The 24,900-nt window shown below is 40.3% G+C and overlaps 1 protein-coding gene across 20 annotated transcripts in view; it reads right to left on the bottom strand.

Annotated features, from left to right (window-relative positions):
* The window catches only part of LOC110833901 (uncharacterized), a 442,516-nt gene that overhangs the window by 295,117 nt on the left and 122,499 nt on the right, over positions 1-24,900 (bottom strand). The window contains exon 2 of one of the 20 annotated variants that reach the window (XM_087353372.1): positions 6,589-6,649. The exons of the other annotated variants lie outside the window; for them this stretch is intronic. The gene's annotated coding sequence lies outside the window, so the exon portion shown is untranslated. The remainder of the gene's footprint in view (positions 1-6,588; positions 6,650-24,900) is intronic. 20 annotated transcript variants of the gene reach the window in all.

Below are 24,900 nucleotides of genomic sequence, written 5' to 3'. Positions count from 1 at the left end.
CGAACAAAGCTTTTAAGGAGTATCATTGTTTTGTTTTGTACCATCGGGTGGAGCCGACCCCTGGTGACATTATGAACAAGATCCCTCTGATAGGGACCTGTTCATATGTTTCCTAGGCAAATGATCCAGAAGTGGTTTGTCGTTGCCTTCTTCTGTGTGCTTAGTGTCAAATGATGATGAAAATGGAGTATTGTTGTGATGCCACGGAGAAACGGGGGAAACTCCGTGATACCTGGACCACGGCCTTGCCTAACACAAGTTATAAATCCGGGCACCACCTGGAATCCAACCCGGGACCCCAGAATTACAAGCCCAGCGTTCTATCATTATTACTTGAGAAATATAATAATTCTTACACAGCGATCGATACTTTCAGGAAAAATAACAAAAACAAAAAAATCTTTACTCATATCCAATGAATTTTTATTAACAATGGAGCACTGAGTGAAACACACTACTTCTTGACACCTTCAGTCGAACACTAGTGCGAATGAGCAGTTCCCGCAGGCATCACTAAAAAGCAACGGGAAGAAGTGATTGAGATGCGGTAAAATGCACAAGCAATTACCAAAATCGACAGTGGGTTGTATTTCCGGTCGGCCTTATTACCTGCGGATACCTTACTAAATTTTCGGTTCTTGCCTTTAATAAATTCTCTGGATATTTTCTTCGAGTGGCCCGACGAGGGTTTATTACGACCAGAACGAGAGATCGATGTGACGGTAAATTTCATCGCCGCGCTGTATTAATCCATAAAGCCAATAAGTCCTTCACAGGAAACAATTCTGGCATCGCCTTGAACTACGGCAACACTAACATTTCAGCTAAATTTAAACTATCATTTCAAATGGAAAATAAATTTTCGGTTTTGGAGAAACGACACAATTACGTAAGCATGTGCTAATTATCACTGGCAGACAAACAAGCAAATGACGGCGAATTTCTCACAAGAACAAAGGAGAAACTGTTTACAAGTTTAACTTGTAATTGCTAGGTTTTCCTGACAGCACCAAATTAATTTAATTATAGGCTAAAATATGACCCACAATTACATTTGGTCTGAAGCGACTTCATCCCGATGGTAACAACTCACAAACAGACAAACCACTGGTTCTAGACCTTCAAAAATTATCCGCCTTTTATGGAATTCGAAGGTTCATTAACGTATTCACAAGAGCCCGGGATTGAAACGCATTCTGAGTCAGATGAATCCAGTTCACATTTTCAACCCCTGTTTATTTAACCATTTAAATATTATCCTGATATTTAAACCCTGGTTTTCTAAGTTGTTTCTTTCCTTCAGCGTTCGCTTGCTTGTCCCATGTGTTACATGCCCTGAAAAGGCCACCTACTTTCTAATCCCATGCATTCTGAAACACTGTAAACTGATATTCGATGTTCAATTTGTATCAGATTCATATTTTTGATACGCTTTTAACAATAACTCACCCAATTTAATGATCAGGGTCTGATAACCTGAACAACTGGCCATGACTAGAGGTAATGTTAAGGTATTCGCTGAATGATGCTTAGCGTATTCAACAACACTGATTCAGCTGTATATGTCACAAATAATATAGAACCTAATGTTATAAGAATGTGGCTATTAATGGTGGGTGGGTAAGAATGTGGATACGATCGTAGCGTACATAAATGGTATATGTGTCACTCACAGAAGGAATCAGTGAAATTACCGAAATGTTTTACAGTGAACTTCGGAAACCAAATTCCCAGAGATGTTTTAAACGACATAATAGGCGATGACGTCAAGGGAAACAAGCGCATGTTATCGGGGCAACAATTGTAATGAAAGACATGACAGCATGGATGGATGGATGGACCAATAAGGATAGGGTAGGGGGCCACAGCGACAAAATGGTGAGGCAGTAAATAATAGATTTACATAATAGAATCATGTACGAAAACGTGATAATGCTAAATCAGATGCGGTCCGCCATAAAGTCCATGAATCAGAGCCCTTGAGAAGCTAATAGCTAGTCCCGACTTACTACGGAACCCGAGTTCACAAGAGCTCGTAACAAATCCCTGTCCTGAGTCGAAACGACTCCACCCACACCCTATTTTCATAACACCTATCTACGCCTAGGTCTTCCAAGTGAACTCTTTCCTTCAGGTTGTCCGACTACAATCCTGCACACATTTCTGACCTTTCCCACACCTGCAAAATGCTCTGTCCATCTAATTATCAGTCTTGGATCATCCTAGAAATATCTGGAGAAGATAAATTATGAAGCTACTCAATGAGTAATTTTCTCCAGGCTTATGTCGCGTCATCCCTCTTAGTTCCAAATGACAGACACATCACACATGCCAGAGATTTTGAAAAATCAATATTTACAGCATTAATTACTTTGAGTGAAGTTCATAACAGTCACGGATTTAGCTGGATTATCATCAATTCTTGAAAATTCCCGACGGAATAAAGCCATTATAGGATTAGTTCAGACTAGTGATTGTCAACATTGGATGACGTTGATAAAATCAACACTTCCTGACGATACATTAGCAACCAGCTTAAACCCTGTAATTTGCTAACGTAGCTTCATTATTGGTCTCCTAAACCCTCGTCCCGTCAAACTCCTGTTATTAAACGAGCTTACATGCTCAGGTTGCAGTCGCTAGGTTACAGACAACAACAGGCCCATTCAAGTAGAAACAAAAGAAGAGCGGCGTCGCGTACTTCACTTTTTTAAAGTCTCCTTGTCGTGACGACGCTCCTGACTTAAAGATGCGGAAAGTTTATTTACAGCAGAAGCGAGCCGAATGCTTCTGGGACTTGTATCAATTAGACAACTAATGAGCTAATTAAATGGGTATTCAGCGTAATGAATACCAGACCGTTGGGATTATTATTAACTGAATGCAATGCTAATTACCGTACGGCCTGGCAAGCAAGCGAGCAAGAAAAGAGTTATTTAATTAATGTAAGACGCCAGCAGCAGCTACAAGATGATAAAAGGAAGCCTGTTGTTATTACAATACAATGTGGGGGGGTGCGTCCCAATGTCTCAAATCAGGCCCAAGGGGTATCTTCATGATATAATAAGCACCAAAATTAGACTAGAAGAAAAGCGGCCCTTTGTAACTTGAGGGAAATAAAAACATGGCTAGGCAGCCACAAATTTAATCCAGCTCTGGCAAAGTTTATAGCAACAAATATAAAAAATATCACTATTCATTTTGTAGCATAAGTACAGAGAAAAATATTCCAGAAATAAATCTAATGTACGGTGCCTGAAGAAAATGTGGTCAAATAGTTGTCATGCAAACAATTTCACATACTGGCAACAAACACCAGCACCAACATCGTCCATATCTACATCAGACCTCTGAAACGTCGGTAAACTTCTACCAGGCTACACGGCGCATCAACCCAGAAGAAAGCCGTCTTCGGGCTCACAGCCGTGAAAACTTCAAATCCTACATTTTTAGATCTTTTAGCAGAAGCAAGATTTTGGTTGACTATATTTTCTGAAAACTGCAGGCAACATGGCCAAAATCATACCTTCTAGAAAACAGTTCCTTTCCATCGCTCACGATGGGAACTTAACGCCATAATATATTTTGTGGCCAAATAAGCGCCATAAGGACAAGCAGGTTTGTATATCGAATTTGATTTAGAACTATTCTGCCATGATGATCAGAATACGGAGGCTTAAATGGCCAAATAATAATTTATTGTCTCACAGAATTCCTTCTGCAATATTTTCGTTTCTTTTTCTTCAGCCCTGATGCAAACGACAATAACAGTCCTTTTGTGTCTAAAGCTGTTTCGTATCTTGCAACCATTTAATTCACACACAGATCATCACGCGGCACCAAAATGGTAAATACCGCAATTTTTAATTACTTCGGTATATTTTATTTAAACAAAACACCGAAGGACAAACAGGCTCTTTTTGTAAAACGTAAATGAGGAAACATTCAGATCTCAATGAAATACATAAGTGAACTTTGTATGCATTCAGCTTAAGATTGCACAGAATTTCAGAACGGCCCGCGCGCAAAAATAAATAAACATTCTCACGCATTCCGATAACACCTTTAATCTTTGTTGTTTGTATCGATAATAAAAAAGGTGCGAAATTATTGTTTATAGTAGAACTAATCTTCGGTTATCAGTGAAAGAGAACGGAGCCCAGTGTGAATGCACTCAGCAATTTAACAGATCACACAGAACAAAAGTTTAAAATAAAAATATGTTGACCGCGTGTGTCTGTGCCTGGAAGCAGCCGGCCTCCATGCAGCGGTCCATTAAGTCTGTACAGATATCTTTTAAACACATTCTTCTAGCGGTGTATGTGCTTTAGCTGCCAACATACCAATGAACGTAATGTATTTACTTTTGTTCCCTAAAACTAGGGTTGGACAATTCTTTTAGCAGCTAAGAAAGAGAACACGGAGAAGGTAAAGTAAAAGTTATCATTGTGCTTACCCAAGCACGGCGCTAAACAGATGTATGGGGGGTGTGGAGGTACAGCTTCACGCATTCCTAACCTTGATAGAAGATGGAGGGAGACCATAGGTTAGTTTCACGCCCCGGTCGTTTCACACACGAGCAAAGAACTCTGGTACTGACTCTGGTTTGAAGCTGGGTGAGCCGATATGGACACAGCCGCGAACAAAAAACAATCCTGTTTTGCCGTGAATCAAATCCCGGTGGTCCAGCCAGTACCCACATTCTGAACACTATACTGACTGGGCTATCCCGGTTCCTACTCTAGACCAGTGGTATTCAACCTGGGGTATGCGTACCACCGGGGGTACGCGAAGACATCTTAGGGGGTACGTGAAATTTTAAAAAAATAATATATTATTTTATGATACACACTGAATAATCAGTAATATAATTTATTTAATTTATTTTAGATGTAGATTATATACTATGTATAACTTGAATTATACACCAACAACTTTGTGGGTACAAAGTTGAAGAGAAAATATATTTGGGGGTACACAATCAAAAAAGTTTAAATTCCACTGCTCTAGGCTACCCAAAGACGGTAATGTATATATCAGGCGAGTTTCATGCGATTATTGCGATGAGTCTTAGTACATTTAACCGCGCTGTTTCAATTCCAGGTGTTATATAGCGTCGAAATAAATATCCTTTACAATTCATAAATCATTTTATCATTGGACGCTATAGGCGACAGACTGAAGGAAAGAATGTAAAAGAACCCAAAGTAATCTATTTCAGAACACTGTCCTGGAATTCGCCTGGAGAGACAGAGGAAAAAATCACGAAAATCGTCAACTAGGCAGCCCATTTCAGATCCACGAATTAAATCAGAAACTTCAGAAACATGGTGGGCCCAAAAAAAACAAAAAAAATTTAACAGAGGACTGATGAAGAATATGCAAACTATGCAGTCGGTGCCCCGACAATCTACACTCTTCACCAAATATTACTGTGATAAGATCAAGAAGACGCTGGTGATACGGGCGGGATATCAAGCAGGAATAGGAGATAAGAAATCGATACAAAATTCTAATCGGAGACTACTCGGTAGACCTAGACGTGAATGGGGTAATAATACCAATAATGTTACGTCTTATAAAGCATGCGTGGGAGTGAACCGGATTAAAATGGCTTAGGACAGGGTCCAGTGGTGGGCACCTCTGATCACCGTAATAAACCTTCGGGTCTCTGACGAGGAATTTAATAATCAGTTAAACGACTCTTACTTTCCCAATGAGTTCGTAATAATATCCTTCTGACTCATCTAGCGACGAGTCTACACACAGCGCCAATACCCAGAAAAAAATTGTTTACTCTCGTGAAAGCCTGAAATTTCTCAAGGATATAATCAGTCACGTAACAGGCTTCCTCGACCCATACTTGAGACCTAGGTTTGGCTACCCCTGTTTTTAAAAAAATCCATTCTCACTTCATTACTATGATTTTTTTAATCCCTGCTCACTTGTGTTCCCCTTCTTTAAAGCCACAGCCTAATGGGTTATTCCCCAGTATTGACAGAACACACCAATGAAACAAAGACAAAGCGGTGAAGTCAGAATAGAATCAATACTCTGTATCATGCTTCCTTCAACCTGGTACGTCAGTTCAAACACAGCGCTACCACACCTTTACAGCAATCAAGAAACAAACCGGAAGCTAGAACCTCGGCCGGGGATCACATGTCTAGATGGACAGTTTCGCGGTCTTCCTCAGCCCCTTCCTTTGGACAACGATTATTCTCGGACGCATCAGTCGACGCTAGCAAATTCAAAAGTCGATACAGACAGTAGACAACGCTGTCGGTCTGCATCTAGACGTGATAATCTTATTTCGTTTAATAAGATTGTGAATGTAAGCAAGTAACAATTTGGGAGAAATCTGTCGCGGAATATAGACTGGAGAGAAACCCCGAAAAGTTCTGATAACGCGACCTGAATTGAGCACTGCCACTGTAACCAACCCTATTTTGAAACAAGGATCTTTACAAAATAGCAGTCAAAGATAAGACAGGCTGGACTCGGCACAAGAACAAACTTCACACTCTTGGCAGTCTTGGTGTCCGTGAAATAGCTACGAGCAAATAGTCCACAGAAAGAGTTAGTTACCACGGTGTCAGCTGACCAGGAATATCCGAGAAGCAGAGTACAGAACCACGGTCACACTTACCTGAAACAAAGATATAACATATTTAGTAGTAGTAGTAAGTAGTAATGTTTAATTAGACCTTTCCTCCAGACCAACAAAGAACTACTGATAGAATGAGAACGTAACAGTATTTTCTGTCAGTCTGTATGAATTAATAACTCCGATTTTAATTTACGAATTAAAAAATATATAGTTGACCCTAAAATGTACCAACAAAGTCAAATTTGTGTAGAAATCATAAAACACAGACAACCACTGAACGCACATACTAGGTGACAGACATTCAGACATGCTTATTTCAGTAAATACTAGGAGACTGAAAAAATATTATAAATCTGCTTTCAGGTAGATGTTGTAGCCACCAATAACGTCAATATTTTTATAGTATATATTTTATTTAAACTTCTTTATATTTTTTGATAAGATGACAATTTATACTGATATATAATTCATGGGCGCAAAGTAACTATATGATACGTAGTGCGATCTGCAACCATATATGAATTTCTTTCATTTGGCCTATGTTCGTCATATTTCAGCATGGACTGATCACTAAATTCCATTTCATACTTTGGCCTACTTCAGGATATGTTGGACACTGCCAATTTATATAATTTCGATATTAATGAAAGCTGCCAGTAATATTAAACACTAAGCTCATGTTGTAACCCCTAGACTACATAAAGTGATTAATGTACAAAGTTAAGAGAGCACAGGTTTCGAGCCCAATCACCACCACCACCACCAATATTGAAAAAAGAAAAGAACGTTTAAAAATCTGTTACGTTAATGACAAGCAATTACTGAAGACGGAAGCAAAGCAAATTCCTGAAACTTAATGTATTACACCTGCGAAAATTTCCAATATAACTAGAAGAGTATTAAACAGACATCGTCACAGATATTTATAGAATAATTAATTCTCATATTATATGACTGCAACATGGGCATATATATTAACTTAATACTGCAGTACGGGGACTTTATAATTAAGTTTCTATGGCAACTGTAAGCTCTGTACCTGCTAGGTAGGCTACATTCGAACAAACAATACATATGAATGACTTGGTTTGCTTTCTTTTATATAGGTTCATAAAATAAATAGTAATTTAAAATATCATTAAATCATAAATCATGCTTTACGTTACAAATTCACGACGCTGCAATATTTCAATGGCTTGAATGTTAATTAGGACACTGAATGATGGAGGATGCATACATGATGAGGGTACTTTTGCGTATCAGCTAGTATGTAGTAAATCATCATAAAAACAGAACTGCGTCACAAGTTACGACGAATCCTGTAATGTGTTATACAGGGCATACATGATCATTACAGTAGAAATTATTGCCGAAACGTTGGCTTGCAAACAGTGCTGTCGGAGACATCCGTTAATACGCATGCAAATACTGAAACATAGAGCATGAGTGGACAGCTTGTTCAAAAAGTGCGTACTTATGTTTTCTTCAGTATCCTCAACCAACCTACCTTAAGGAAAGAGGTTCAGTACTAGTCTTAAAAGTATAGACCTAACAATTATATACTAAAAAACACATAAAAGTCACAATTTCGTCATAGAAGCAGAACTATTATCTTCGGTCAAGGACAGCTGAAAGACGCTTTTACAATGGCGACGGTTAATAATGTACGGACGGAATCCCACCGCGTGAAGGTGTGATAAGATTTCTTAAACACTTTGGTGTTCATTTAAACATGAGTCCTCATTTATCTTAAGCGACCCAGACGTTACACGTGCCTTTTTAATTGAAGTTATGCTAAATCCGCTTAAAACTGTTAATTTCCTGGTAATTCCGTCGCTCAGTCTTGCTTTAAATCTCTAGATAGGATGCAAACTGTCTGACATCCACTGCGCAATACTTCGTGAAGATACGGCACTTTCTTGCTTCTCCTTTCAAAAGGAAGAACGCTATTAAACGGCACAGATATTAATATGATGCAGCGACAAACAAAACTTATACTCGTGTTCGCTAAATATAAGGTCTAGCACATTCGTTGTTCTTTAAAACATTATTTTAACTACCTAGGTTAGGCTACGTAACGTTGAATGATAGGATTTGTAAATGATAAATTGGAAGGGATGAGGAAGGAAGTGTCCGTGACCTACATCTAACGTTCTACCTTCGAATTTGTATGGAGAGAGTGAAGAATAGCACAGGACAAATCTCAAATCTCCGGACCGAAAACAGAACCCTTGAAGTCCCGAAAACGAGTCATACATACAAAAGACTCGAACGAAACTAGAGATTTAAAATTCTCGGAAATTTTGAATCGTGGGAAGAAAAAAAAACTAGAAATATCTGGGCGAAAACTTAGCAATTCCGATATGGGACCGACATTCAAACGATGTGTTGACGGCACAGATTTTGTCTTATTGAACTGTGTCAGGAAGAACATCCGAACGCACTCGAAGCCTCAAAAGGATGTGGAATGGAACGGGGGGGAGGCCTAGGAAGGAGGGCCGACGTTGTCTTAATTGTGCTTTTCAATTTCGTACCGAGGCTTCCGGAAAATCTCTCTCTCTCTCTCTCTGCTCTCTTTCAGTGAGAGCGTGTTCCCGTACGACTCCCTTTCGGCAAGGGAACAGTGAGAGTAGAACAGTTCAAGACACGAGAGCAGAGAAGAGAGGAAGTTGAAGGAATGATGAAATATTTCATCAAGTTCAACGCAGTAACCTCCAGAATAACAAACAGTGTCGTGCATCAAACACTAGCTGCTCCTCACATCTAGGATATAGAATAATAATAATAATAACAACAACGATTAACGATTTTTCGTCCGAAAGAAATGCCTTCCTTAACTGTTTCTATGGACAAAGGGAGAAAGTTAACTTTTTGAGCATTTTTAGTTACAATAATTAACATCAGGCTGTGCAGTAAACATTATATAAACAATTATTCACACATACATATCCAAGACAAACTTAAATTTCACAAGGACATGAGAACTGAGGGATTCACGGAAGAAATCAAACGTGTAGCACGTGTTTCAAGTTGCTCTTATGAGGCTGGACTGATGTGCACAGCGCGTCACACCGAATCCTCTAATCCTGTTTGGCTGGGTGCGTCCGGCTTAGTGCGTCTGAACGTCACGTTCAGCAAATCAACCCACCTTTTTCGGCGCCTTCATAATACACATAAAGACGAGCTTCGCAATTTGTGCTCTTTAGGAAACGTTGTCTTAACTTCCTCATACTGCCCCTGTGTTACTTCTTCCTCAAGGGCGGTCGGACGCTTATAAATAAAAAAATAATTCGGTCTTTCCATCTACTGCGTGGACAATCGTGTATTTTCTTCCTTTCGAAACAAAACTGTGTTTAATTTTCTGGAATTCTGTCTTCTAGCAATCTGCTTACAATTTATCTCACGACATGAACCCACTTGGCTATATAGTGAGAACTAAATCCATAGCGTACAACTACACGAATCAAGCCAAATATACTGAAGTTAATACAGTTAAAATTAAACTATTTCTACACAATACACCTGAAGTTGAGTCTCAAAGAGAATCGAGACGAGACAAACTACCAACATTACTGGCGTACCTATCGCCCTAACAAATCGACCAACCCACCAAACAACAATCATTTGCTGTAACAGAACCCCAACAATAAATCCCGCCACTGGACACGATCCTGAGCCAGTTCTATCATCTTCCATAACCTATTATCCTAATATTATCCCCATCTCCTTCTCGGTCTTCTAAGCAACTGCTTTCCCACGAGGTGTCCCCAACAAATTTCTGGTGTATTTGCCTCTCTCATCCTAACCAAACACTCCTCCCATCTTACCCTCCTAAATTGCATTATCTTAACATAACTAAGTTCCTCGTTACTTAACGTCTCTTATTGTTCGGTTACTTCACTGACAAACGCTTGTAGTTTATGGCTGGCGTGCGTGAAATAGCTAAATATTTTTAAAAAATTGAATCGAAGGAAAGTTTGATACAGTGAAACAAAACTTACAAGTGCGAAAATTAATTATCGGTGGGCATTTAATCACCGTTAAAAGATAAGGACGTATAATGAGAGAAACCATACGCACACCTGTGTAAGCCAGTATCACACAGGGGCAGAACATACCAGACCAAGTGAATCCTTATAAAACAATTTGTACAACAAACGAGAACTGGTCACGCTGTAGCTACCAGCTCAGGTCAGGACCAGTGCCATCACGATAACACCAGATCTGAGCGAAGGACGGCTCAGTGCTGGCTGGACAAACAATGTTTATCATTTTTCTGTCATCACAAAACTTTACCTACACCTTTGTTAGGAAAGCTCGATACAATAAATAATATGGAACCCCAAACAGACAACGCGGATGAGAAGCTCTGATTTAACGATTGGTAATTACGGCAGAATAAAAGCAATAAATTCTATGATCATATAGAATTTTCCATATTTCGTACTATTTCTCCTTCCCCGTCCACAAACTTGAGGGACGTGCTCTGGTGGAGTACAGCAACAAACTGGTTAAAGTCAGAGACATTTTCTATAAAAACAGAACAAAGCGAAGCAATTTTTCCCATTATAATTAACAGGCGAGGATGCGCTTCTAATGACCAGAAATTAAATACAATAAACAAACAATCGTCTCTAAGTTTTCCACGTTCCATTTGTTTAAACAAACGTAAATTCGAGACAAATTCAAACGTTGAGCAAAGCATAGTATCGGTAGTCATTAATTTTTCAATAGCGTAAAATCGAAACAACTCTATGCAAAGCGACGTTATCGGCAGTCCAGCTGCACACGTTTTCCAAACATGTTCTTTGCAGTTTCCTTACGTCATAATCCTTGGGGAACTGGAATTGATCAATCAGTTTAGTGATGGCCGAGGTTAGATACCCGGCAGGGCAGAATTTTACTCTTCGTCGCCACGTCCAGACTGGCTCTCGGGCCCACCCAGCCTGCAATCCAACGGATACCGGAGGATATTTCCTCTGGAGTAAAGTGGTCGGGGCTTGAAGCTAACTACTCACCCCCATACAGCACTCTGGTTTAAAATATACTGCTAAACTTCCACTGTCATTGGGAAGTGTTTAAAATTAATGCTTCGATCCTAATGATATCTGTTTGTGTTCAAAACTTCTAAAAGAAAGATCATTTAACTTTTTGTAGCCAACGCTAATCTAAATAATATTTACGAATTTTCGGTTAAAACACAGCACTTCGCCTTTACAAAAATCAAAGGGTTAATGCCATTTAAATAAATAATAAATGTTTGCAGTGAGAATCACACGAAACCCACACATACAGAACACTGGATTTTAAAGGGTTAAGAAAATGGACAAGCTGATTGGAGCCCATGCAGAATTGGTATAACTTCGATGATAAAATGTGCGACAATCAATGTAACGTCCCATTTTACAAAGACATTCCACGCACAGAACGGATTAAAAGAATCGTACGAAGTTATAGACATATTTACTGTATTTACCACATTGATTTTATGTTCTAAATAAACCGACACGTTTCCAAGCTCTGTACGTTGTCAAATCAAAGCAAGTAATTATGCACTCAGCAACAGCGCACTTGGATTCTGACACTTCGGGATTCCTGGAACTTGCATTTATGTGCAAAAAGAACCAACTACGAGTGGGAATTACTGTGTAATCACTGATTAGAACAGTGACATGCAGAATGCACACAACCATCGTTCTCAGAGCTTTAATTAATTTAAAAATAAACAGTCGATACCTCCTCGCTCAAATCTCATTCGCCTGATAACAAGTCCTAACTTTCTGCCGTATTTATGACAAGAGTGGGAAGCTATAGACAGCCTTTCCGAATGCGTCCGTTGATATTTTACACACTTCACTGGCTTTGATGTTAATTTCTTGCAAATATAAATCCTCTGTTTCTCAGCAAATCACATTACAGCGACCATACTGCTCAGTCAAATAATATTTCGTCTTATATTTCATTATATAGCTCAGTTCTGCTCTGAGTAAAGTTTAAAGGCAATTAATAATGGCCCAGTACGAACCAACTTCACAAATTTTAATTTAAATTTCTATAATTTTTAAACGTCTTATAGCATAAAATGTTTTCCGAAATAAAATTTGAGGCCTTTAACTTTTACATCAAAAACTTTTCTCGATAGAATTAGTATGTGACATTTCATAAAGATATCCTAATCTTTTGTAGTGGAACTGTGATACCCGCAGTATATTCTGCAAGCAGTCAATTAATATCAAGGCCAGTTAGGTAGTGAAATTGCATCCCGAAGATCAACTGGAGTCCGCCCACACATATCCGGTGTTGTTATTGGCCTTTCTTCCCATAACAGCATGTTCTGCAGTAATGTCTTGAATGTGGCGATGGCGGATGAAAAGGAGAATTGTGAAAAAGAAAATCAAGCAGTCCAGCTGACATTTTAGGACGGCAAACTGAAAGACCTCTGCAGCGTGAGAGATATAAGAAATCGGCACAATCACAGATCGAGACAGATTGGATGGTACCTAAATAAAATATGCTGAAAGCGTGTAAACTCGGATTAATTGGCCTAACTGTGATATTAACCCCCTCACAGCCCAGAGGTAACCATATGCTCCACCAGCTTCAAAATTCACTAACTCTGTATTCTGTACTTCCTAGCTTAGTACGATTCTCATTGTAATTATTACTATTTATTAACTGCTCCATCTCGGAAAAGATTAACTTCTTTACGCGGATATCTTCCGCCAAGCCGACAGTATTTTCCTCACCCCTTCTATAGCCGCTATTGAGTCATCACTGTTTCTTTTATTAATTCATTCAATAACACTTTCAATTGCTTAGATTATGTAACATCAAGCAACAGCAAATTAATGAACAACAAATTCGAAAGTGCTATCCCAATGTCTGCCTGAAGGAAATGAGGACAATCACCAAAGCCGTGACAGAATGGCCAGTCGGTGGACAGAGATTTTAACCCAGGAACTTCCGAATCCAAAACAGAAGTGCTAACCACTCTACAGCAACGTTCTGCATGTAAAGTTCTTTGTTACTGGAACAGGCATCTGACGCTCCGAAAATAGACAAAAAGAGCAATTAAAATCTAAAATCTTACATGCTTTATAATATTTGTAATGCTCCTTGTGACTAACTCCTATTTATTTATTTTTTTAATTTAAAATTATACGAACATCTGTCACTTTTACAACGAATATGCGGTACTTGTTCCATACCCAGACCGGACATCGAAAAGAAAAATTAAACACACTTAAACTGAAATAATATTTGCAATGCGAACGAAGTGGTGTCCAAATTTGCCAAGGTCGCCGCTAGAAACTCCCAGATGCACAGAATTCTACTGCAAAAACTGTTCTTAATTACTCTTTACTTGAAAGAGAGAGGGGGCTACCAAACGTCACGACGACAAGAACGCATTCCTGATACGTCACAAGATTCAGCTTGCACTGATTACTTTAGGAAAGCAATGAATATAAAATGCGTCCTGTCCAAGCCATGTTTAAATGGCAAGGCTTTTACAGCCAGACTATGATTGATAACTTAACCACATTCAAAGATTGAAACGAAATGGAGTTTAATTTAGACTGTAGCACATTTCACGCCAACTTTTAAAATGGTGAGCGCTTTTTTTATAATTAAGGCCGCCAGGCACATTGTGAGGTTAACTATCATTACAAATAAAACAACCCAATTTATTAGTGTGAAGGATAAAAGATGCAGGTGTTACTGCAAATTGCCTAAATTAAACTGCGCGTACCTACAATACAAAACCAGATAGCAAAAATTAATTGAGTCTGCATACCAATAAAGCAATGAAATGTGAATGACGGCGTACCAAAAGCCGTCTACGTCAAGTTCTCTTGGCCAACACACACAATCAACACAAACGTGAAGCTGACCAGTTATGTCTTTCTCGTGCTGAGGATAAGAATATATGGAGCCATTCCCCTTTTGTCTTTATGGCATGGTGTACGAATATAAATCTAAATATTTGTGACGACATGTTATCAGCCTTTTTAGCCCAAGTTCGCGTAAACAACCTTACACGTGGCAAAATTATAAATTTTTAAGTTATGTTCGTTCGCTCATAGCTCCGGAACGGACACATCGAAATACACCAAACTTCGCAAGCTGATTTCTTGGAACGAAAAAGAGATCATAAGAGGTGAAACCTTTGTAAAAGTGTCCTAAGTTCGATCCCCGCTTAGGGCATTTCCTGCAGCTAGGAAACTAAGCACAATCAAACAAATGGCGCCTGGACCAAAGTTGTTTATTTCGAAGTGTTTATTAAAAAATGAAATTCCAACAAAGATTGTGGTGACGCCTACTGTCGAGACATCACATAAGATTCCATATATGTGTAGCAGATGTACCTTGAAAACCTTCCGACACGACAATGTCGAACCGACATTGAGTATCGCCGATACCTACTGTCGTAATGCCGAATTAAATTCCAAACCAAGAGGATAATCGAGGCGCCAAACGACACGATACTCACAAGCCAACACCGGGCGTTGTGACGCCGATAAAAGACTTATAGCGTGCATGCAGTTAGTAAAGACAATATAAAATGCTGTCAAACCGAAGCCGAGAGTCGCAACGACCGCCATCTCGAAGCTGACTCAAAATTCATGATCCCAGGAAAATTATAAGACACAACACTAGGAAACTGATGTCGAGTGCCGCGACACCTCCAAATGACGCCATATTTACCGTAGGTTACAGTCGGAATGCCATCGGAAACGACGCTAAAAACCGACACAGAGCGTCACGACGCTGCCAAAAGACGCCATAACTAGCACAGGAGAACCTCGATCTGCCTTCCACCTTTTCAAAATTGTAAAACCGAAGCCGAAAGTAGCGACTTCACCGCAAGATGCAATGTTTGTAACAGATAAACCTCGCGATGTCACTGGATACGATGTTGGTAAAACCAACACCAAGTGTCGCGATGCCTATCATCCCGAAGCCTCCAAAAGACACTGCATGCACCACAGGTGAGCCCCGGATGTAATTGGGAACAACATCAGAAACGCGACGCCAATCGTCCTGACCAACCTAACCTAACGAGAACTGACCTCAGCGCAACTAAACAAACTCGCCAAACAAGCTGGAGTGTCACACGTCGCCAAGGCCGCTCTAACACCATGGTGCATGGGTCGTTAAGTTCGCCACGGGCTCGACAGTTGTTAGGTCGGTCAGGTCACCACGGTCACCGGGCTGCCAAGGTCGCCCAAGTCGCAGTGGTCGTCTGTCGCCCTGGTCACCCAGGTCTCCGCGGTGGAACTCCGCAGTAACACTGCGAGCACATCTTTGTTTTATAAGTCGGTCCGTACCACAGAGAAGATCTAGCACTTTACCATTACTAATATCAGTTGTTCACACTGTTTAAGGAAATAGCCTCTGTTTACACTGAGAATAACAAACATAAGAAGAGCAGACAGAAAACGAAGCTCCCAGATATACTGCGTTATGTATACGAACTTAACATTTACTGAACAAGTGTGCCGGGGGGAGGAAAGCCAGCAAAAATGGAGGGGAGGGAAACCCCCGAGGTTTGCTCATGGGAGCGCAGGCCCCAGAGATGACCTAGCCTTGTGTGTGGCCAACCTCATGCTTCGCTGACAGCAAATTGAACACAAGAAACATGGCTCTGGTAATCTATTATACAATCTGCTACAACTCTCGTTGAAAAAATGTGAAGGATTAGTTAATTATCTCCAATCTGCCCAATGCATTTCATTAACACTAAGCATTTAATTATATGGGAACATGCAACTGAACTTAATTATTCTACCAGCGCAGAGAACAAAGGCTACTTTTTTTCTTTTATTACAAAATCAACCAACCAAGGTAAGATGGAGACAAAATATGCAATATTTCGCACAAGCTAAAAGAACCGAGATCATAGTATGCAAAGAATAGCCTATTTAAATACATCATTTTAACCCTTGATAACTAACTAACTAACTAGATGGCTTACCGACGTTCATCACCGAATTAATCAAAGCCCTCCACCGGACTCTGTCCTGGGCCAACAAAATCCAGTTTCCTTCAACTCCTATCTCCCATAGATCCCGCCTGACATTATCCTCCCATCTACGTCTAGGTCTCCCCAGCGGTCTCTTCCCTTCAGGTTTCCCAACCAGTACCCGGTGCACACTTCTTGTCCCATCCATGCGTGCTACATGCCCCGCCCATTTCATTCTTCTCGACTTAATCACCCTGACAATATTGGGGGAGTAGTACAGATTTTTAAGCTCAACATTATGCAGTTTTCTCCATGTACCATCGTCTTCTCTCTTAGGCCCAAATATCCTCCTCAACACCCGATTCTCAAACACCTGCAATCTGTGTCCCTCCCTCTGAGTGACAGGCCATGTTTCGCACCCATATAAAACAACAGGCAATTTTAACCCTTGATATGAGATTAAAAATTAAAGCAGTGTTCAAGGAAGTGGAACATGAACACACAATATCGTAGTACAGCCTTGGAAAAAAAAATTCTCCCCTCGTATCCTTCCTGTTACTCAGCCACCGGAGCCGGTCACAGGTCAGTGGTTACAGTTCCGGTCATGACACAGGATGTTTAACAATAACACATCGATCATATCGTTCACACGAAACATATTTCGATGGAAAATTCTATCCTCATTGTAAAAACATTCAATTCTCTTCACACCATACTTTACATGACACGAGCAGTGACCTGAAAATCCTGTCGGCCTACTTAAGATTGATATCAGGTAAGCGTATACCAATTCAAGTTTGGGCTATAGGGGTGAACGAGAGGAAATTAATTGGCCAGGTGAAGCCTGCATTCTTCTCCATAACGGTACAAAACCCACGTACACTACAGGCTGGTGGCGGTGTAAACTTAGTATCTGATTCAGCAATTCTGATTCGCCATGCCCCTAAGCCGGTCATCTGCAACATTCTTCCCGCGAAGAAATGAAATCCGTCCCGCTTAGATAAAATAGTTTTTATCAAAGAAAGAGGCCTTTATCAAACATAAAGATGGTATAAGAAGCCAAAACTGGATGCTATAAAATGAATAATGGTGGGTTTAAATAACAAAAAGTAATTAAATTAAAGTTGAATAAAAACCAATTAACATGATTTTGTCCACATATGAAAACTCTAAATACTGTGAGGTTTAAGGAGTTGATAAACTAACTACCTTATAGTTCCTGGGCATTAATAATCTACAGAGGAAAAACTAATGAGTATTTTACTTTGCTTTACTTAAAGTTGACTCAACTTCAAATGGGCTACACAATGGAATAAACAGAAACGTCTCAGCAAGAATACTGCACGTAAACTCATGTAACCTGGCAACTAGAATGTCGTAGGCCCTAATGAGAAAAAGATGGGAATAAAATCTACACAAGGGTTAAGCAACAGGTCTACGGCATGAAGTAACATCTGAGGTTCTCACGAAGATGGCTGTCTTCTGGGTTATAGCTCCGTGAAGTCTGCTAGAAGTCCACCAAAGTTTCAGTCAGGATACCTTGCTGCCTCCATCATCAAGACGAGTAAGTCATCGCCATGATGATGAAGCAGGCAAAATACCTCTGAAACGTTGGTAAACGTCTACCAGACTACACAGCGCCACAACCTAGAAGTCAGCCATCTACGCCATGAAGATTGTTTCTGCATCTATTTAACTAGGCTTTTTCAACGATATCGATTTATAGTGAATAGAAATGTAATCGGAAATGTTGAAACTGGAACTATGAGTGAGTCCTTCACAGAATATCCACCTTCCGAGCTGAAATTTGATTCTGGGACACCTATCAGAAACGTAGTCGTTACATCATAACACAAGAGAGGGACTGACATCAAAGCACTTTTCTGGTGACGAAATACAAAGGGTGCAAATGCAAATGAACATCAGTCCTGACATTCGGAACCTGCTGTCGAAACTAAATGATCTCGAACTAGTGGCCAAGTAAAAGAATTAAATAAATTGGTCGATGATGAGTACCAGAACCAAGACTCCTTAATACGTACCTATCAAGCAGGAATGTAGGGTTTACTGACTTAAGACTTTTCGTAGCAGTTTCCTAAATTTAACTCAGGCAACAGCGTGTGTTGTAACTCAAAACAGGCTAACACTTTATCCTTCCGCGTTCCTTATTTAATCCATCACGATTAACCCATCCACTGAACTGTCGTGAAATAAAATACGGCTAAGCAAGTACACTGAAACGATAACGATGGACTTATATTTGGAAACTTGCCGGTTCGAATCTCAACAGCATCACCGACTATTCTGGGGGAGTGAGATATTTCTACCGGCGAATACTAGGATAGCAGAGCCTGTCTTTAAATAGGCCACAACCGGTTCGAGGTCAATTCTTTCAGTCAACAAAGCAGTTGATATAGTGACCTATTATGTATCGTAAATGGTCTACTGGCCGACATGTTGCATGCATGGACATAGGGAAATATTTTATCCGTGCACTCGGCAATGATCCAAATATCCGGTTTTGGCCCTTTCCATGCTCTACACACAAGATTTTTCTCATCAGGAATACTTTGGAGTACCAGAAGAACAGAGAAAGAAAACAGCTAAATCTAATTACCCATTTCATTACACCAATACCAGTGACCATGGAAATGTACTATCAGAATAAAGTGTTCAAAATAAAATCCAGCATGAAAAGGAATAAGAGATAGTAGAAAAACAAACGCTAACTAAAAGTGTGCGTTACGTAGTAGTTGGCGGACCACAACACCAACAGTCCTGAAGCCAATGGCCGCTTCGCCTCTCGAAGAACTTCATTATTATAAGAAATTCCTGTTCACATAAACCAGTACACAATGGTGACGCAATCCGTCAACAGACATACCTAATTATGCCACCACAGGGAGAGATGATGTCTTGATAGCAGGAAGACGGACGAGCGACCGAACTTGAACCTGTAACCTCCTACACAAAAGGTCATCGCGTACTTCATGTTTCTCAAGGGCAGGCGTACAAGTTGAATGACGGCGGGCAGTATCGTCCCGTTCGCGTATGAGATTTGGGATTCTGACAGCGATTATGGTGGTGTTGTGGGTTGCGACGCCGTGTGGTTTTGCGGGTTGATACCGGCGTTTCGGAGGAACGTACGGTTTCAATCTTCTTAACAATGTCTTACCCACTTGAGAACTTTATTGGAATCGAAAGTGACGATTACAAATAACTTTATGCAACAGAGTCCTTTTGTGAAGCCAACAGTCGCTCAGTTGGTCAAGAGACTTTCCGCTGCTTTGTAACACCAAAGGTTCATTATATTGTTCACAACAGACCACTATTTCTCCGTACCCTGAGCCAACTGAATGCAGACCAAACCACCACATCCTGTTTCTTTAATATTTATCTTAATATTATCTTCCCACATAAGAATAGGCCTCTCAAATGGTCTCTTCCCTTCTGGATTTTCGACAAAGATAATTGATCACAGGTCTACAGAAATTAAAATGGGGTTTTAGAATACGATTGTGCAACTGGGTAATCTGGTAGCATTTGGTAATGACGCTGAGTTTCTAAATAGACCAGCGGTCGACGGATATTATTATTTCGGTAGAAGCCTATCGTTAATAAATGCATAAATCTACAGCTGAACGAAAATATAGGTCCAGTAGCCACAATCCAATTTCCTATTCTTCTAATTCGGAAGGATTATTGTGACTATAATGCTAATGAAGCTACAGTGCTTCCAATTTATGCTCACGACTCTGCAAATTCCCTGACACTAAACAGTTTGTTGCATTTATTTTCCTACAAATTATCTATTCGTATGATTCGACCATTTCTTCCGTGATCAGTCACCAGTTAGGCCTGCTATAAAATATATGCATGTAAACTGAAGACTCTTTACGCCTATTTTGATAACTGAATTCAATGAAGAATTATTCTAGTAGTAGGGGAATTTTTCCTGTAGGCTTATTACTGTCGAGAAGAAAACCACATGAAGACCACAGGGCAACCAGTAGGCTACTCACAACCACACGCCTCCAAAATATCGCTCGGTGGGAAATCTGAGAGACGAGGATTTGATCAGTTGAGTCGAGAAGCTTTGATTCTCGGACGATCCTCGTCTACCAGTTTTACTCAATCCCTCCATTCAAATGCCGTGAAAACCTCAAATTTCAAAATTTCTGCACAAATTAAATTACTGTCCTGTTATTCCCAATAACAAATTTGCAGGATGTGGATAGTTATTTATGGTGTAATAAGATATAAAAGAGACTTCTTCCACTTTTCTAACCACCAGCAATGGCTTGACAAAACAGTCCATTATAACGAAAGCCCTGTTCAGTTGCAGAAGTAAACATTTTAGCACCGAAGAAACCAAGAAACAACATTCTTCCAGGACATTCACCCCGCCGGCTGACTGCAAGACAAACTCATTGGTCTACAACGAACGTGATATGGAAATTTAAAAAAATACGTTTTGTACAATAAAAATATAAATTTGTCAATGTGGTTTTTGTCATTAATAAATCACGTTTCTTCCATTAATGTTCTTACTTCGTCAGTACTCTGGCACCAAGACAACGCTGTTTAGTTCAGGTTGCTGTCTTCTGGGTTGTTGCGCCGGGTAGTTTCGCAGAAACATGCTGCTGTCGTATCCCTGGCAAGGAATCGTTGGGCTCTTGACTCCCCACGTCAGGATATGAACTGTAGATCTGCCGAGCGGATGCAATCGTATCTGGTGGCCTTGGAGCTATTGGGCAGGGCAGCGTTTAAGGGTAAAAGCCCAAGAACAATCTTCAATCGACTATATAGATTCCTTTATCACTTAATATTAAAATGAAGATGGTGATACAGCAATAGTAGTTGTGCTGAGACGCCTGGATCCTTGACTGCCAAGACCAATCGTGAAGACCGGCGACAGCGTGACTGCCTCCGATAGGTTGTGAAAGCGTTGTCCCCCGATACTAGTTTTTGAAGTGCATATAAAGGCCTCGGCAAATGGACCTCCCATGAATTAATTACTAAAGAGTTCCCGGTTTCGTCTTTTGCCACTTCAAGGATCCAATGTCTCCACACTTACAAATCCATTACACTCAAGCGTGAACAGACATACACCAGCAGACGCGATGCTTTTAGGGATGGTCTGGTTATGCAGTAGTCGTAGCAGTAATAGCCATAACGGCCCCAAAATGGAGGGCAGCGTTGACACACATTGCCCAAGTTCCTTATTGAAATAATCTCCCACGAGATTCTCAATAAGTGGTCCGGAGTTCGGATGTTACGCTGCCTCCATATTCAGATTCCATCTTTATAGTTGAAGATGGCGGTAGCAAGTTTATGGTTACTCAGTTGAAAGACAACTTCCATACTTTTATACAACCCCGCCACTCAAAATTACGTTTTAGTTACGCAATTACAGTTTAGTGACGGTGGGATTGGTATTCAGGAAATCCTGGGAGGCCCGGCGACAGATTGTCGTGTCAGACATTTTTCGTTTACCCTTAATCCCCACATAAAAAATGATTGGATGATACCTTAAAATAGGCCACTAGCGCTTCGTTTCACATTCTGTCCAAACTAGAATCACAAACATACCAAACAAGAAAAATCATAACCTGCAAATTTGAAAAAGTGAGGAGTTCCGTTAATTAACACTAAAATAAATTATTAATAAGTTTTATAGTTTCGGTTTACAAATTATTTCAGAACGAGATTATTTACTGTAGGGCAGTCATTACATGTTCTTCAAGCACCGTGCTGGTTATTACCTAAATTTTTGTTAGTGTCACTTGCAGGTCATTGGCCTAGGCAATGTATTTTAAGCGTTCACTCAAAATTCCAGATATCTTCCTCCCCTTTAACCATGTTACGAAGGCCTTATCTACAATAACAAAGCGAATGTATGCTACCGGAATGTAAAATATTACAAACATAACATTTAACTTCAAACATTATGAGTAGACAAGGTGGACAGTTGCGGCCACTTGAAATACAGCATCCATCCTGGAGCAGCGGTTCCTCTCTTAACACACAAACAAAAAAGGAAAAAGAATAACAAAGAAGAAAGAAAACCTTTCAACAGGTGTCTGTGACCCTTTCACGACTCACCCTGTTTGCGCACAGCTTGTGACATGATACAGCCTCAACGAATTCCCGAACCTGACACTCTTATCAACTGCAGATCATGAAGAGGATAATGGACGAGGTGGTCGTGGCCTATTTCAAGGCACAGTTCCGACGTCCGCGTACTGATTATTTGTCTCGCGCGTTAAATCTAATATTCATCACTATTTTCCACGAATAAGAGAAAAGTAAAGCTAGTTAGGACACTCGATAATTTCACCAAAATGGCGAAGAAGGTGCGATTTGGAATTCAGTTGACGTAAATAATATGTCCGTCTATGTTCTGCTGCCGGCACCCGTTTGTAGTCGTTCAAGGAAATGTATTTTAAACTATGCTCAAACAAATGGCAAATCTGCAGAGATTCGAAACGGCAACTCCCGAATCCAAGTTCACAATATTACCGCTGCACTAAACTGCTGGGTCTGGGAATTATGACCAACAGCGTGTACGGTAATCTCGACTGAGCGACTGATAAAACCGATCATGTCCCAGCATCCCCGAGGATCACAAACACCTCTGGCATTCCAAATGCTTAATGAACTTGTCTTTGCTTAGCCGAACAAATACAGGAACAATACGCATGTTTGGCAAGAAACAAACGTTTAATGAGTCGTGCCGCATGGTTTAGTGACAAAGTCAATGCCCTGGTCTGCAGTCACGGCTAAACTAAGCCGGTCTTACAACCCAGTTTTTGGAGTAATTTTACAGAAAATGTTGATGGTACAAATTTTAAATATGGAGCTTCGAAGTATAGAGCAGTTTTCATCCAGTTTTCTCCGACTTTTCCCTTCCTTAAAACAGACTTCTCCGGATGTGTTTGAGACGATTTATCGTTCAAAATTAAATCACAGTTAATCATCAAACCAAATACTGCATTTGGTCCAGTGCTAGGCAGAGTATCAAAGGGGTTGGGAGGGGTAGCAGAAAACAATCCACAAACTATCCATTCTGCAAACATTATTTCCCACCGGCAAGGAGTTTATTTTACTCTCACCCACAAGCTAGTAACGCAGGCGAAACACACCGTTTGTTCCCGGGTACTGTACGTACGAGTTAAGCAAATCCCTACGACGTATGTAACCTAGGCAATCACTACAACACTACTTACTAGCAGACTGAAAAACGTCGTGATAGTTCTAATTTTATGTAAACTTTACTGTTAATACTTTATTATAACGCTGGAAGTTACAAAACAGTCAGTAATAACAAAACAAATAAATTCATAGCAGTACCACGGCCAGCGGAAAGCAACAAACACGTGTGAGAATAATCGTTGTATTAAAGCCCAATGTTCTCCTCTCAGGAACAGGGAGGTTACTCATGCACATATCACTTACATACCGGACACGGGAAAATAAGGAACTGCTTGGATAACATACACTAGAGATGAATCTTACGGGAATAGGATGCAAGTCTATCAACTACTTTCATCTGGCTCGGAATAAGGTTCAGTTGAAGACTCTTGAAAATATGGCAATGAACTTAGCAATCCATAAGAGGACTGCAAAGTGTAATCCATACCAGAATACAGAGAGTTTCCACGCGCCTTCTTCACAAATTATTTTGTTCTATATGCGCGTAGCATTCGGAATATATTTACCAAAAATGTCAACAGTTTACATGGGTCCTCAAAGATGTCTAACCTATCCCATTTTAACCACCCACATCTACCCTAACTAAATACAATGAAACATAACATACCACAACCTAATCCAACCTAATCTGACAACCTAACCCACAGAGGTGTTCCGCCCTAACCGAGGGCTCCGTCCCATAAAGCGTATCCGCCTCTCTCAGGACCCCGCCACACCCGTTAAGCTCCGCCACACAAACACCTCGTTGTTGAGGGCAACACTCCATAAACGGCACTCTGCCCCATCCATCGGGATACCCCACACGCTGGTTTTCTCCCATCGGGGGATCCTCTAAGTTCGGGAAGATAACAATGGTAATAAGGATATGGTAACCATGGTAAGCAAGGAAACCATCTGAATGACCATACTGCAAGTGGAGCTAGTCGATCTCATAAGAGTTTCGTCGAAACCACTTTGTTACCACCGATGGTAGGAAATTGAAAAGTACGGTTTTAGGGCAGTCGGCAATGGCACAACCCCACATCAAATTTCGTCCAATTCCGTCCAGTGACTCTCGAGTTCAATCATGCTGACGGACGGGCGGGTAGTAGACAGACAGACAGACATGATC

The sequence above is a fragment of the Zootermopsis nevadensis genome, unplaced genomic scaffold (genome assembly GCF_977971745.1).
Source record: "Zootermopsis nevadensis isolate Lab colony 2312 unplaced genomic scaffold, Znev_1.0 Znev_ptg000022l, whole genome shotgun sequence".
In the NCBI taxonomy this organism is placed as follows: Eukaryota; Metazoa; Arthropoda; class Insecta; order Blattodea; family Termopsidae; genus Zootermopsis; species Zootermopsis nevadensis.
Note: the sequence above shows the minus strand (reverse complement) of the source record. Positions and strands in the feature narration are given on the sequence as shown.